A 12,092-nucleotide genomic window follows, 5' to 3' on the forward strand; every position below is an offset into this window, starting at 1 on the left:
GGTTCCTCGGAGGGGAAACCGCATTGACCACCTGCCTGAGGAAGTGGGCTTCAGGGTTTCCCAGAGGAAGAACCACTAGTCAGTAGCAGTTGTTGTTTCATCCAGTGGTTGTGGCAGGTAAGTGCCGTTGTTCCATGTTGTTTGCGCTGGGTGCTTACCTGCCAATCTGGTTTATGCTACTGTCTGTCCTTTTCCTTGTTGCTAGGCCTGCTGGGGACTCTGGTTCATCTGTGTCGTGGATGAACAGGTCGTCTCCTAGTCCTGACATTATTACCAGTGAGCTTAGCTGAGTTGCAGTACATCAGAATGGCCACTAGACCGTGGACGGGGCCTTCTGCTTCTGGCTCTATCCACTGTTGTGCTTCTGGCAGCTGCCTCAAGCAACTGATTGCTGGGTTTCAGACCCCTACTGATCTGATATTGATGACCTGTCTTTAGGATAGATCATCAATATCTAAAAGGTGGAAAACCCTTTTATATTTAGCGTAAATTTGATTGCAGGCACTGTACTCTTGATGTGTACTGTACTGTACATTTAAAGGGGTTTTCTTGCAATAATTATATTTTAAATAGTATCTGCAGCCTGCCTCCGGAAAAAGAAGATTCATACTTACCTGCTCCGATCCTCTGCTGTTTCCAGGTTTTGGTCCCGCACCGGCTGGCTATGAGCATGGTCACCTGCTTTCTTCCAGCCAATCACTGGCTTTAACGGTGATGTGGCCACAAGCAGCATGTCACCGCTGAAGTCAGTTATCGGCTGGAGTGGTGCCCATGACCGTGTTCGTAGCCAGCTGGTAATAAAAAGTGTGGGGACTGATGGAGACAGCGGTGTACCAGAGCTGCGTGGAGAAGGTAGGAGGCAGGCTATGAGAATTACATAGACCGTAATTATTACAACTGTAGTGGTGGGCACGCGACTCGGCTGTCGTCAGGCTTCACACATGTGCATGCTATAGCGCTGGGTCTTATAAACTAGAGCACCATGTGGTCAAGTAGTCAGTAAGTGTATAGCAGACTGGTGCTAAATCAAGGCGCATGTCCAAACCTAATACTCTACAGTGAGAAGTGACCCCAGGCAACCCGCTAGGTCCTGCAACTGCGAGCCTCCCATGTACAGAGAACTGCGAATAGTGGTCTAGTTAATGTGTATCATGAGACACACTGCATTCTGAGTAAAGAGAGTGCCCTGTGGGTACTGGTGACAGCCACTACTAACTGCTGTGAGTAGTGGCTCAGAGCAGAACACAGAAATATCCCCTTCTACACCCAGACAGCCCCCCTCAGATAAGCATTGGAGCCTTTCCCTTGCCCTGCGCGATTCATCGCTTTTTCATTAGTTTCGGTGACATACCAGGTCTTTGCTAGGTGGAGGCTTCTGTCTAGCAGTGAGTCTGGAAATGTCACTGGAACTAATGGGTGGGCATTAGCAACAACACTGGTATGTGGAAGCCTACGCCTAGCAGTGTAAAAATATAAACAAAAAAAGCCCTTGCCCTGCGTGATGCTTGTCTTAGAGGGACTACCTGGGTGAAGAATGAGATACAGTGAGGAACAGAAGTATATGAACACCCTGTGATTTTGCAAGTTCTCCCACTTAGAAATTCACATTGTAGGTGCATTCCCACTCTGAGAGACAGAATAAAATCAAAAAAATCAGGAAATCACATTGTATGATTTTTAAAGAATTTATTGGTCTTGCACTGCTGAACATAAGTATTTGAACACCTGAGAAAATCAGTGTTAATATTTGGTACAGAAGCCTTTGTTTGCAATTACAGAGGTCAAACGTTTCCTGTAGTTCTTGACCAGGTTTGCACACACTGAAACAGGGATTTTGGCCCACTCCTCCACACAGATCTTCTCTAGATCGGTCAGGTTTCAGGGCTGCCGCTGGGCAACACGGAGTTTCAGCTCCCTCCAAAGATGTTCTATTGGATTTAGGTCTGGAGACTGGCTAGGCAACTCCAGAACCTTGGCATGCTTTCTACGGAGCCACTCCTTGGTTATCCTGGTTGTGTACTTCGGGTCGTTGTCATGTTGGAAGACCCAGCCACGACCAATCTTCAATGCTCTGACTGAGAGAAGGAGGTTGTTGCTCAAAATCTCACAATAAATGGCCCCATTCATCCTCTCCTTAATACAGTGCAGTCATCCTGTCCCCTTCGCAGAAAAGCACCCCCAAAGCATTCTGTTACCACCCCATGCTTCACAGTAGGGATGGTGTTTTGGGGATGCAACTCATCCTTCTTTTTCCTCGAAACACGACAAGTGACGTTTAGACCAAAAAGTTCTACTTTGGTCTCATCTGACCACATGACTTTCTCCCATGCCTCTTCTGGATCCTCCAGATGGTCATTGGCAAACTTCAGATGGGCCTGGACATGTAATGACTTGGGCAGGGGAACCTTCCGTGCAATGCATGATTTGAAACCATGACACCGTAGTGTTCTACCGACAGTGACCTTTGAAACTGTGGTCCCAGCTATTTTCATGTAATTGACCAGCTCCTCCCTTGTAGTTCTGGGCTGATTCCTCACCTTTCTTATCATCAGTGATACCCCACGAGGTGAGATCTTGCATGGAGCCCCAGTCCGAGGCAGACTTTTTTTTAGAATCTTCCATTTTCTAAACATTGCTCCAAGAGTTGATCTATTTTCACCAAGCTGCTTGGCAATTGCCCCGTAGCCCTTTCCAGCCTTGTGGAGGTCCACAATTTTGTATCTAGTGTCTTTTGACAGCTCTTTGGTCTTGCCCATGGTAGTAGTTGGAGTCTGACTGACTGTGGGGTGGACAGGGGTCTTTAAAGAGCTCCGACAGGTGATATTAAGTTAGATTAATCAGTGGAGTAGAGGTGGACTTTTTAAAGGCACAGTAACAGGTCTTTGAGAGCCAGAATTCTTTCTGTTTCTCAGGTGTTCAAATACTTCTGTTCAGCAGTGCAAGACAAATAAATTCTTTCAAAATCATACAATGTGATTTCCTGATTTTTATTTATTTATTATGTCTCTCAGAGTGGGAATGCACCTACAATGTGAATTCCAGACCCCTCCATGATTTCTAAGTGGGGAGAACTTGCAAAATCGAATATTTCGTTCAAATACTTCTGTTCCTCACTGTATGTCCAGTTTCAGATCTGAACCCGGACAAGCCCTTTAATGTATCTTCTGTCCTGTTACGCGCAATAGCCTGTTGGATAACTTTATGCCAAATTTATCAAATGGCACGTGTTATTTGTTAAAGCATACCCAACTTTTCAACAAACTATGCATTAATCAACAGTAGTGTGTACATGAGGAATAGCACTATATATTTAGCAGTTTTCATCTGTATATGATGAATGTCTAGCTTGCAGATCTCCCAGACATGGTGGGTGAAGAGTAGCTGCCATCCACTGCATAAAGAAAGTAGAGGAGAAAGGGCATCCTAAGCTTTGCTTGGGCTACTTTCACATATGCAATATTTCTGACAGAGAAACAGTCTGCTGGAGTTCACTGTATCTGGCATAGTCTGAAACTGGAAAATGGCTGGTTCCCTCATAGTCAATGGGTTCCAGTGGTAAAGTGGTAAATTCTGTCAGCCTGCTCTGCTGCCAGAACAGATTGCGGGATACCACAGATGAGAAACTGGCCTAACTAGTTCAGAAGTATGCCCCGTAAAGAACATTAAATAGTGGTATTAGTTGTAAAAATTCGAACTTTTACTGTGATGTAGATCTCCAATGCAGCAGTGCATATTTTTTTTTGTGTTTCTCCTGGAGTTCTGTCTCACTCTACTCCTGCTCACTCCTCCCCCCTGCCCTCTCCACAGACTTGTATTGCCGTGTAAGGCTAGGATTCACGCAACAGCAAATCACAGAAAAGTCGCCTTGTCTGCAACTTATTGTCGAACTATTTTAGATCTGTGATTTGGCTGTGAAAACAAAGCCAAGTTCCAGGCATGTTGCAGGTGAGTCGCGTATTGCACTACTTATAATTGAAGTCAATGAAGTCAAGGTTGCTCTCAACATGCGACTCCAAATCCAGCATGTTTGTCATTTTTGTCACTGTCGCTTCACAGTCGCAGCATGTCACATGTTGCATGAAATGTCACCATTTAGACCTTGTCATGGCCATGGCCATGACTCCTGAACCGCTTGCTGTTGCCTCCCTTGTGGTTTCCGCTGGCAACATTTGGTATGTGGCAGTAGAGCAGCTGGAGCTGGTTGCTAGGCTGCTCGCTGTCATAGCAGGCGGTTGTCTCTGGCAACTTGTGTGATTGGTGTGCACTTCCCATGTTTGGTGTGCACGGGGTTGTTTGTGTGTTCACTTCCCCTTTAAGTTGCTGTCTTCCCTTGTCTGGTGTCTGAAGGGTTAATTCCCTTCCTAGGCTGTGAGCACTGGGCGTGTCTGTGTGGGTGTGACTACTTTGGCCTATAAAGCCTCATGGTTATCTCCAGTCGGAGGGGTACTTCAGCCATTGTTAGCTGGAGTAGCCTCCTGTGTATTCCACCTGCCAGTGGGGGCCACCCTTGTGGTCATAAGTTTAGGTTTTATCTTGATGTTAACCTGATGTTTTCCTTTGTCATGTCTATTTATTGCAACTATGGATGTCCTGGTTACCTGTGTGATATGTGTGCTCTGTCCCTTAGTGTTCTGTGGACACTAGTAGTCATGCATGGGTTCCAGTCAGCGTGGCTGTGACAGGTACGTTTAGAACTACTTTAGTTGGCCTGCATGCGCGTTCTCCGGAGGGAGAGCGTTCCGGGGATCACTGTTAACGGTGCGGTTGGTGGCTTATTCCCCGTCACCTTACCTTCCGTGTCCGTGTTGGTGATCCCTCGTCCCTCTCCATGTTCCTATCTCTGGTCGTGTGCTGGCAGCATTCCGTTAGTGGTCCAGCTGCGTGCTGGTTAGGAGTGTCTGCTGGCAGCGACTGGAGTGGGGACGTGAGTGGAGAGTGGACGCAGTGTCAGTGCGGTCTCCTCGGGCTGTTTCTTTGCTGGTCTCTGGTTCCTGTGTGTTGTTCCAGAGGCTGGCAGTCGGATCCTGGTTCCTGTGTGTTGTTCCAGGGTCTGGCAGCAGTCCTGGGGAGACTCGCAGGTACTGACACTGATTCCCTTTCTCCTATCCCCTTGTGTGAGTCCCTCACTAGTTTTCTTTTTTTGGTGGGGGAGCTTTGAGGGGTGGGAGTGTCACGGCCATGGCCATGACCGTGACTCCTGAACCGCTTGCTGTTGCCTGCGGTTTTGGTTGCTCGTTCAATCACAGGTGAGGGCCGCTAGTTTGTTGCCTCACTTGTGGTTGCCGCTGGCAACATTTGGTATGTGGCAGTAGAGCAGCTGGAGCTGGATGCTAGGCTGCTCGCTGTCATAGCAGGCGGTTGTCTCTGGCAACTTGTGTGATTGGTGTGCACTTCCCATGTTTGGTGTGCACGGGGTTGTTTGTGTGTTCACTTCCCCTTTAAGTTGCTGTCTTCCCTTGTCTGGTGTCTGAAGGGTTAATTCCCTTCCTAGGCTGTGACCACTGGGCGTGTCTGTGTGGGTATGACTACTTTGGCCTATAAAGCCTCATAGTTATCTCCAGTCGGAGGGGTACTTCAGCCATGGTTAGCTGGAGTAGCCTCCTTTGTATTCCACCTGCCAGTGGGGGCCACCCTTGTGGTCATAAGTTTAGGTTTTATCTTGATAAAAACTTGTCATGTCTATTTATTGCAACTATGGATGTCCTGGTTACCTGTGTGATATGTGTGCTGTGTCCCTTAGAGTTCTGTGGACACTAGTAGTCATGCATGGGTTCCAGTCAGCATGGCTGTGACAGGTACGTTTGGAACTACTTTAATTCGCCTGTCATATCTGTATGTTGTATTTGTTCCCCATTCCTTGCAGCTTGGCCAGTAAGACTCCTGTTCCTCCCCGTCCAGAAGGAACAGGTCATCTTACCCTCACTCCTAGTTCAGGGACCGGTCGGAGGTTGAGTAGGGATCCGAGGTTCCTGAGCATGGGCCCTCCTACCTTCAAGGTCGGCCCATGCAGCTAGGAGTTAGGGATGGATTAGGGATGTTCTAGGAGGTGACCTGCTCCCTAATTCTCTCGTCCTGGCCGAGCAGCGGTTAACATCTTTGGGCATCGCACGGCTGAGGGTTTTCCCCATCCTCAGCCGTGACAGACCTAGCCTAATATGATCCACCTGTGGAACTGCTTCGGCTCCAGATGGAAATCAAAACATTTTCAAAGCAAGGAGGAGGAGCCGACAACATGAAAACTAGACATTTCTCAATGATAAAACATTTTACAAAGTTTCTTGTGGTAATTTGTACTACTGAGTTATGTGAAGATATGTGAAAGTACAGTGACTCTTTAAATTTGGTTCACATGGTTAAATTTACCAACGGAGGAGAAAAAAGAGGAATAACGGCAAAAAGATATGGGAATTTGATGGATGCAAAAAAAGAACAGATTACAATACTAGCCAGACAAAAATGGGAAAAAGAGCTCCCGTCTTTTATGGAAGAAAAATGGAATGATGCCCTTAGAAGTTATATTAAGGTGTCGGAAAGGGCCTCACATAAAATCTCCCACTTTTTTATAGTTTATAGGGTACATCGATCTCCTTGGGCGCTAAAGAAAATGGGGGTTAGAACTTCGGATAAGTGCCCAAAATGTAAGGGTGAGAAGGCGGATCTTATACATTGTTTTTGGAGATGTCCTAAACTTTTAAGGTATTGGAAAGAGATTGTAGAGATTACATCAGTATTTTTGGGTGTTCAAGTTTTGGAAGACCCCGTAGTTTGTATGTTAGGAGCTATTGAACATCTTAAACTAAACAAAGAGATACGATCGGTTTTAAGCAAAGTACTTTTTCAGGCTAGACTTCTCATACTTCGGAAATGGGTAAATGAAGACCCCCCCCCCCCCCATAGTGGGACAGTGGCAGGAAGCAGTGCTTAACCTGATAAAACTGGAACGGGTGTCCAAAAGATATAGTGACAGAGCTGAAAAAACTGATAAAATATGGAAGAAATGGTTGAACCAGGGCCGAGGTGTTTGATTCCTTTTTATTTATTTTTTCTCTCTCTCTCTCTAATGGGTTGGGGGGGTGGATATTTGGGGTAAAATGTTAATACATTGTTGATTATTGTAATATGGACCTTTGGATGGTCTGATATTGTATATGTTTTTTATATAACAGATAATAAAAATATAAAAAATAAAAAATGTTGCGGATTCGGTCTCAGAAAACGTCTATCTGCCACCACGGAATCTGCAATCAAGACACCACTGACAATCTCCCATTGACTTCAACTGAAAAAATTCTACCATCTGCAAATTTTGACATTTTTGTCATTTTTTTCTGCCACTCATTTCAAATTCGCTTCAGAAGTGGCATGTTACATCTTAGACGCAGATTGAGAATGTTTCTAGCATTGAAGTCAATGCGGATGCAGAAAAAACTACTTACCAGTAATTCTGTTTCCTTGAATCCACCATGACGGCTACGGATGAGATTGACCCCTTGACCTCTGTAGGGGTAGAAAATACACAGAGAGAGAGAGAGTTTAAGAAGCCCCCACCCACTCTCACCCTCAGTGTGTACCAGATACCAAAGTGGGTATATATATATTTTTTTCTTTTCTTTTTTGATAGAATTTTTTTAAATATCATATTATATTATATTATTGATAAAAAGTTGTTTTCTATTATAAAAACTTTAAAAAATATATTAACATCATAATATATACAAAATTTAATGGTAGGGAATATATAAGCCGTCATGGTGGATTCAAGGAAACAGAATTACCTTTAAGTCTAATTAAGGTTTTTCCATTTCATCCACCATGACGGCTACGGATGAGAACTAACAGATTACTAAGTAAAGGGGGGGGGGGGGGGTAACTGCTTGCAACACTATTTGGCCAAAGGCCAAATCCGCTGAAGCAGAAAAGTTCAGGCGATAGTGTCTAATGAAAGTATTAATGCTAGACCAAGTTGCAACCCTGCATATCTGATCGAGAGATACCCCAGCTTTTTCTGCCCAAGACCAGGCCATATCCCTAGTAGAATGGGCCCTTATTCCTGTAGGACATGTCTGACCCAATAGGGAATAACAGTACGAAATAGTTGTTTATATCCCAGGGCTTGACAAATTTCCTTGGAATCTAGGAGCCAGCTAAAAAAGTTAGGAGACAGGCGGAGCCGCGTCATAAAGCTCCCAGTAGATGCCCCCATAGGGCCCCCCCCCCACTAGTCCATAGAGCCCCACAATAATGCATGCCAGTACATAGGGCCCCCAGTAGATGCACCCATAGTGCTCCTTCCCCTCTTATCCATAGTGCCCCCCATAATGTGCCAGTATATAGGGCCCCCATAGTGCCACCCCTCTTCTCCATAGTGCCCCCCCATGTTGTGCCAGTATATAGGGCCACCATAGTGCTTCCCCTCTTCTCCATAGTGCCCCCCATATTGTGCCAGTATAAAGGGCCCCCATAGTGCTTCCCCTCTTCATAGTGCCCCCCATATTGTGCCAGTATATAGGGCCCCATAGTACTTCCCCTCTTCTCCATAGTGCCCGCCCCCCATATTGTGCCAGTATATAGGGCCCCACCCCCCTTCTTGCCACAGTATACTAAAATAATAAAAACAATAAACTCATATACTTACCTTATGCTGCTGTCAGTGATGCGATGCAGGCCTCTTCTGGCCTGTGTCCCGCACTGTACGGCTGAGGCGGCGCAATGACGTCATTGTGCCGCCTGCACCGGCCTCTGATAGGCTACAGGCACTCATTTCCTGGTCCATGTGGAAATTTGAAACTACCTTCGGGAGGAAACCTGGATCTAGTCTAAATACAATTCTGTCAGGAAAAACTGATAGATATAGTTCTCTACATGACAAGGCCTGTATTTCTCCTACGCGTCTAGCGGATGTAATCGCTATTAAAAAGACCGTCTTAAAAGAGAGATGTTTTAAGGAGATATCTGTTACTGGGACAAATGGAGAATTTGTCAACCCACTAGATTTAAGTCCCATAGCGGAATGATATGTTTTAGTGAAGGTCTAAGTCGGCTTTAATAAACCTTCTAATCCATCTATGGTTCACTAGGTTAGTATCGTAGAAAGCCCCCAGGGCTGATATTTGCACTTTCAAAGTTCTAGGCCTAAGGCTTGTAGGAATTCAAAGATCTTTTGTATAGAAGGAAATGATATATTGGGAGAGACTTTTCCTAGCCATGAGCAGTACTTTTTCCAGATTTTTAGATAAATGGCGGCAGTAACTTTTTTCCTGCTGGCTTTTAAGGCATTCATAACTTTATCTGAAAGACCCTTACTGCTTAGGATTTCACTTTCAGGATCCAGGCCGATAGTTTAAAGTGACCTGGGTTCTGATGTAGGATTGCCCCCTGTGAGAGAATATCCTTCTGAAAAGGTATCTGCCATGGATCTTCCAGAGATAGGATGGAAAACCAAGTTCTCTTGGGCCAAAAGGGAATAAATCAATATTACTGTCACTGGGTCTGTGAGAATTTTCTGTAGAACCCTGGGGATTAATGCCCATGGAGGGAACGCATGCATATGCAAGGTTCCAGTTCCATATTACTGAGGAGGAGTCCCCCTGGGGTAGAGGGAGCAAAATCGGTTGACCTTTGTATTTATTTTTGAGGCAAATAGGTCTATTTGTGGTTGGCCCCATCTGGTTATTAATTTCTGAAATATCTCTGGATTTAAGGACCATTCCCCTGGGTCTAGAGTCTGTCTGCTTATAAAATCTGCCTCTGTATATTCTGATCCCTTCAGATGAATGGCTGTAATAGATAAAACTTTTTTTTCTGCCCAAGAAAATATTTCTTCCGTCAGGGATCTAAATTTTTGGGACCTTGTGCCACCTTGATGTTTCAGGTAAGCGACTGCTGCTGTATTGTCCGAGAATATTTTTAGGTGCTTTTTGTTTAATAAACTTTAATTTTAGAGTTTTCCAGACCGCCCTTAATTCTTTGTAATTTGATGACACGTTCTTTATTTCTTCTGGCCACTTTCCTTGCCAGCTTGAGGAGGCCACCGTTGCTCCCCATCCTGTTGCACTTGCATCTGTTACAATTTGTATTCCTGGTTCTTTTTGCCAGGTTACCCCTCTGGCTAGGTTTGTTTCCATCTTCCACCAATTTAAATCTAGTTTTATTTGCAGTGGGATTTTTATTATCATGTCTAAGGATCACTGATCTTTGTTCCAATTATTTAATATCCAGGAATGTATGGTCCTGGTGTGGGCTTGGCTCCAGGCAACTGCTGTTATGCAGGAGGTCATGAGACCCAAGATGCTCATGGCGTTCCTGATCGAGGTGCTGTCCTGAGTTTGGAATTTCTCTATTTTCCCTACGATGTCTTTTATTTTTTCCTGAGGTAGTGATGACTTCTGGGCTACCGAGTCTAGCATCATACCGAGGAATCTTCTGTTGAATGATGGAATTAGATTTTTTTTTATATTTATCAGCCAACCTGTTGGAAATTTTCTGTAGGAAGGTTTGCGTTTGTGTGGCTGTTTCTGCTTTCCAACTTCCCAGTAGAAGAAAATCGTCTAGGTATGGAAAAATTACTAGTCCTTCTTTCCTGAGGGAGGGTAACATTTCCACTACCAGTTTCGTGAAGATCCTTGGTGCGGATGAAATGCCAAAGAGAAGGGCGCAGAACTGAAAATGATTTATTATGTGATTTGGGCCTTGTAAAGCAAACCGAATAAATTTTTGTGAATTTTGATGTATAGCAACGTGATAGTATGCGTCCTTGAGATCCACGGAAGTCATATATGCCCCCTTTTTTATTAGAGGAACAATTGAGGAGATGGATTCCATTTAGAATTTTGTTATACATTATAGATTTATTTAGGTCTTTTAGGTTTATGATGGTTCTGGAGGAGCCATCCGGTTTTTGAACTAAGAAGAGTCTTGAGTAGAACCCCTGTTTTTCCTCTGACATAGGTACCTGTTTTATTACCCCTGATGTTTTTAATTCTAGTATACCCTGCCAGATTTTTTAAAGAGTATTTGGATCGTGTGAGGTTATATGGTGGGGTAGTGGTAAACTCTATTTTGTATCCATTTTTTATAATTTCAAGAGCCCAAGGGTTTGATGTTAGGGATTACCACTTGGTCAATAAATCTTTTAACCTCCCCCCTACCCTGGCGTCATTGCTTTTCACTTTGTTTGTTTTGGGGGTTGAGGAGGAACCCTCTTCCTTTACCACCCTTCTGGTAACTCCAGCGACCAGTCTTTCCTTTACCTCTATATTGCCTAGATTGCTGACTGAAGGGACGAAAAAACTTCCTTTTTTGTTCTTCAGGGAAACCCTTGAGTACCGGCCCAAAAACGTATTCCCCTGAGAATGCTATAAAGCATAGTTTTGATTTGGAGATTTTATCCCCTCGTCCCCAGGATTTCATCCAAAGTGCATGCCTGGCAGAATTTGAGAAAGTGGCGTTTTTAGCTGCAAATCTAACAGATTCCGCAGACGCATCTGCTAGAAATGCCATGGCGGATTTGAGGAGAGGAATAGACTTAAGGATTTCTTCTCTAGGGGTTTTATTTTTTATATGATTATCTAGCTCAATAAGCCAGAAATACATGGCTCTAGCCACCAAGGTGGCTGCGATATTAGTTTATACCCCGAACATAGACGCCTTCACAACATTTCCTTAGAAGGGGATCCGCTTTCTGTTCCATTGGGTCACGTAACTGGGATGCGTCCTCAAATGGCAGGGAAGTCTTTTTAACACTTCTGCCACTTGAACGTCTATTTTAGGAGTATCATTAAATATTTTTGATTCAGCAGGGTCAAAGAGAAGCCTCTTTGGGGATGTGGGTGCGTCGCGGGAAAATCGTGCGATTTTTGCCTGCGACTGGGGTGAGTTTTGTATGCGATTGCGTTGCATTATTCAGTTTTTTCCGCGCGAGTGCAATGCATTTTGCACGCACGTGAGAAAAAACTGAATGTGGTACCCAGACCCAAACCCGGAATTCTTCACAGAAGTTCGGGTTTGGGTTAGGTATTCAGTAGATTTTAATATTTTCCCTTATAACATGGTTATAAGGGAAATGAATAGCATTCTTAATACAGAATGCTCAG

Source organism: Bufo gargarizans, unplaced genomic scaffold (assembly GCF_014858855.1).
Source record: "Bufo gargarizans isolate SCDJY-AF-19 unplaced genomic scaffold, ASM1485885v1 original_scaffold_1742_pilon:::fragment_2:::debris, whole genome shotgun sequence".
Classification (NCBI taxonomy): Eukaryota; Metazoa; Chordata; class Amphibia; order Anura; family Bufonidae; genus Bufo; species Bufo gargarizans.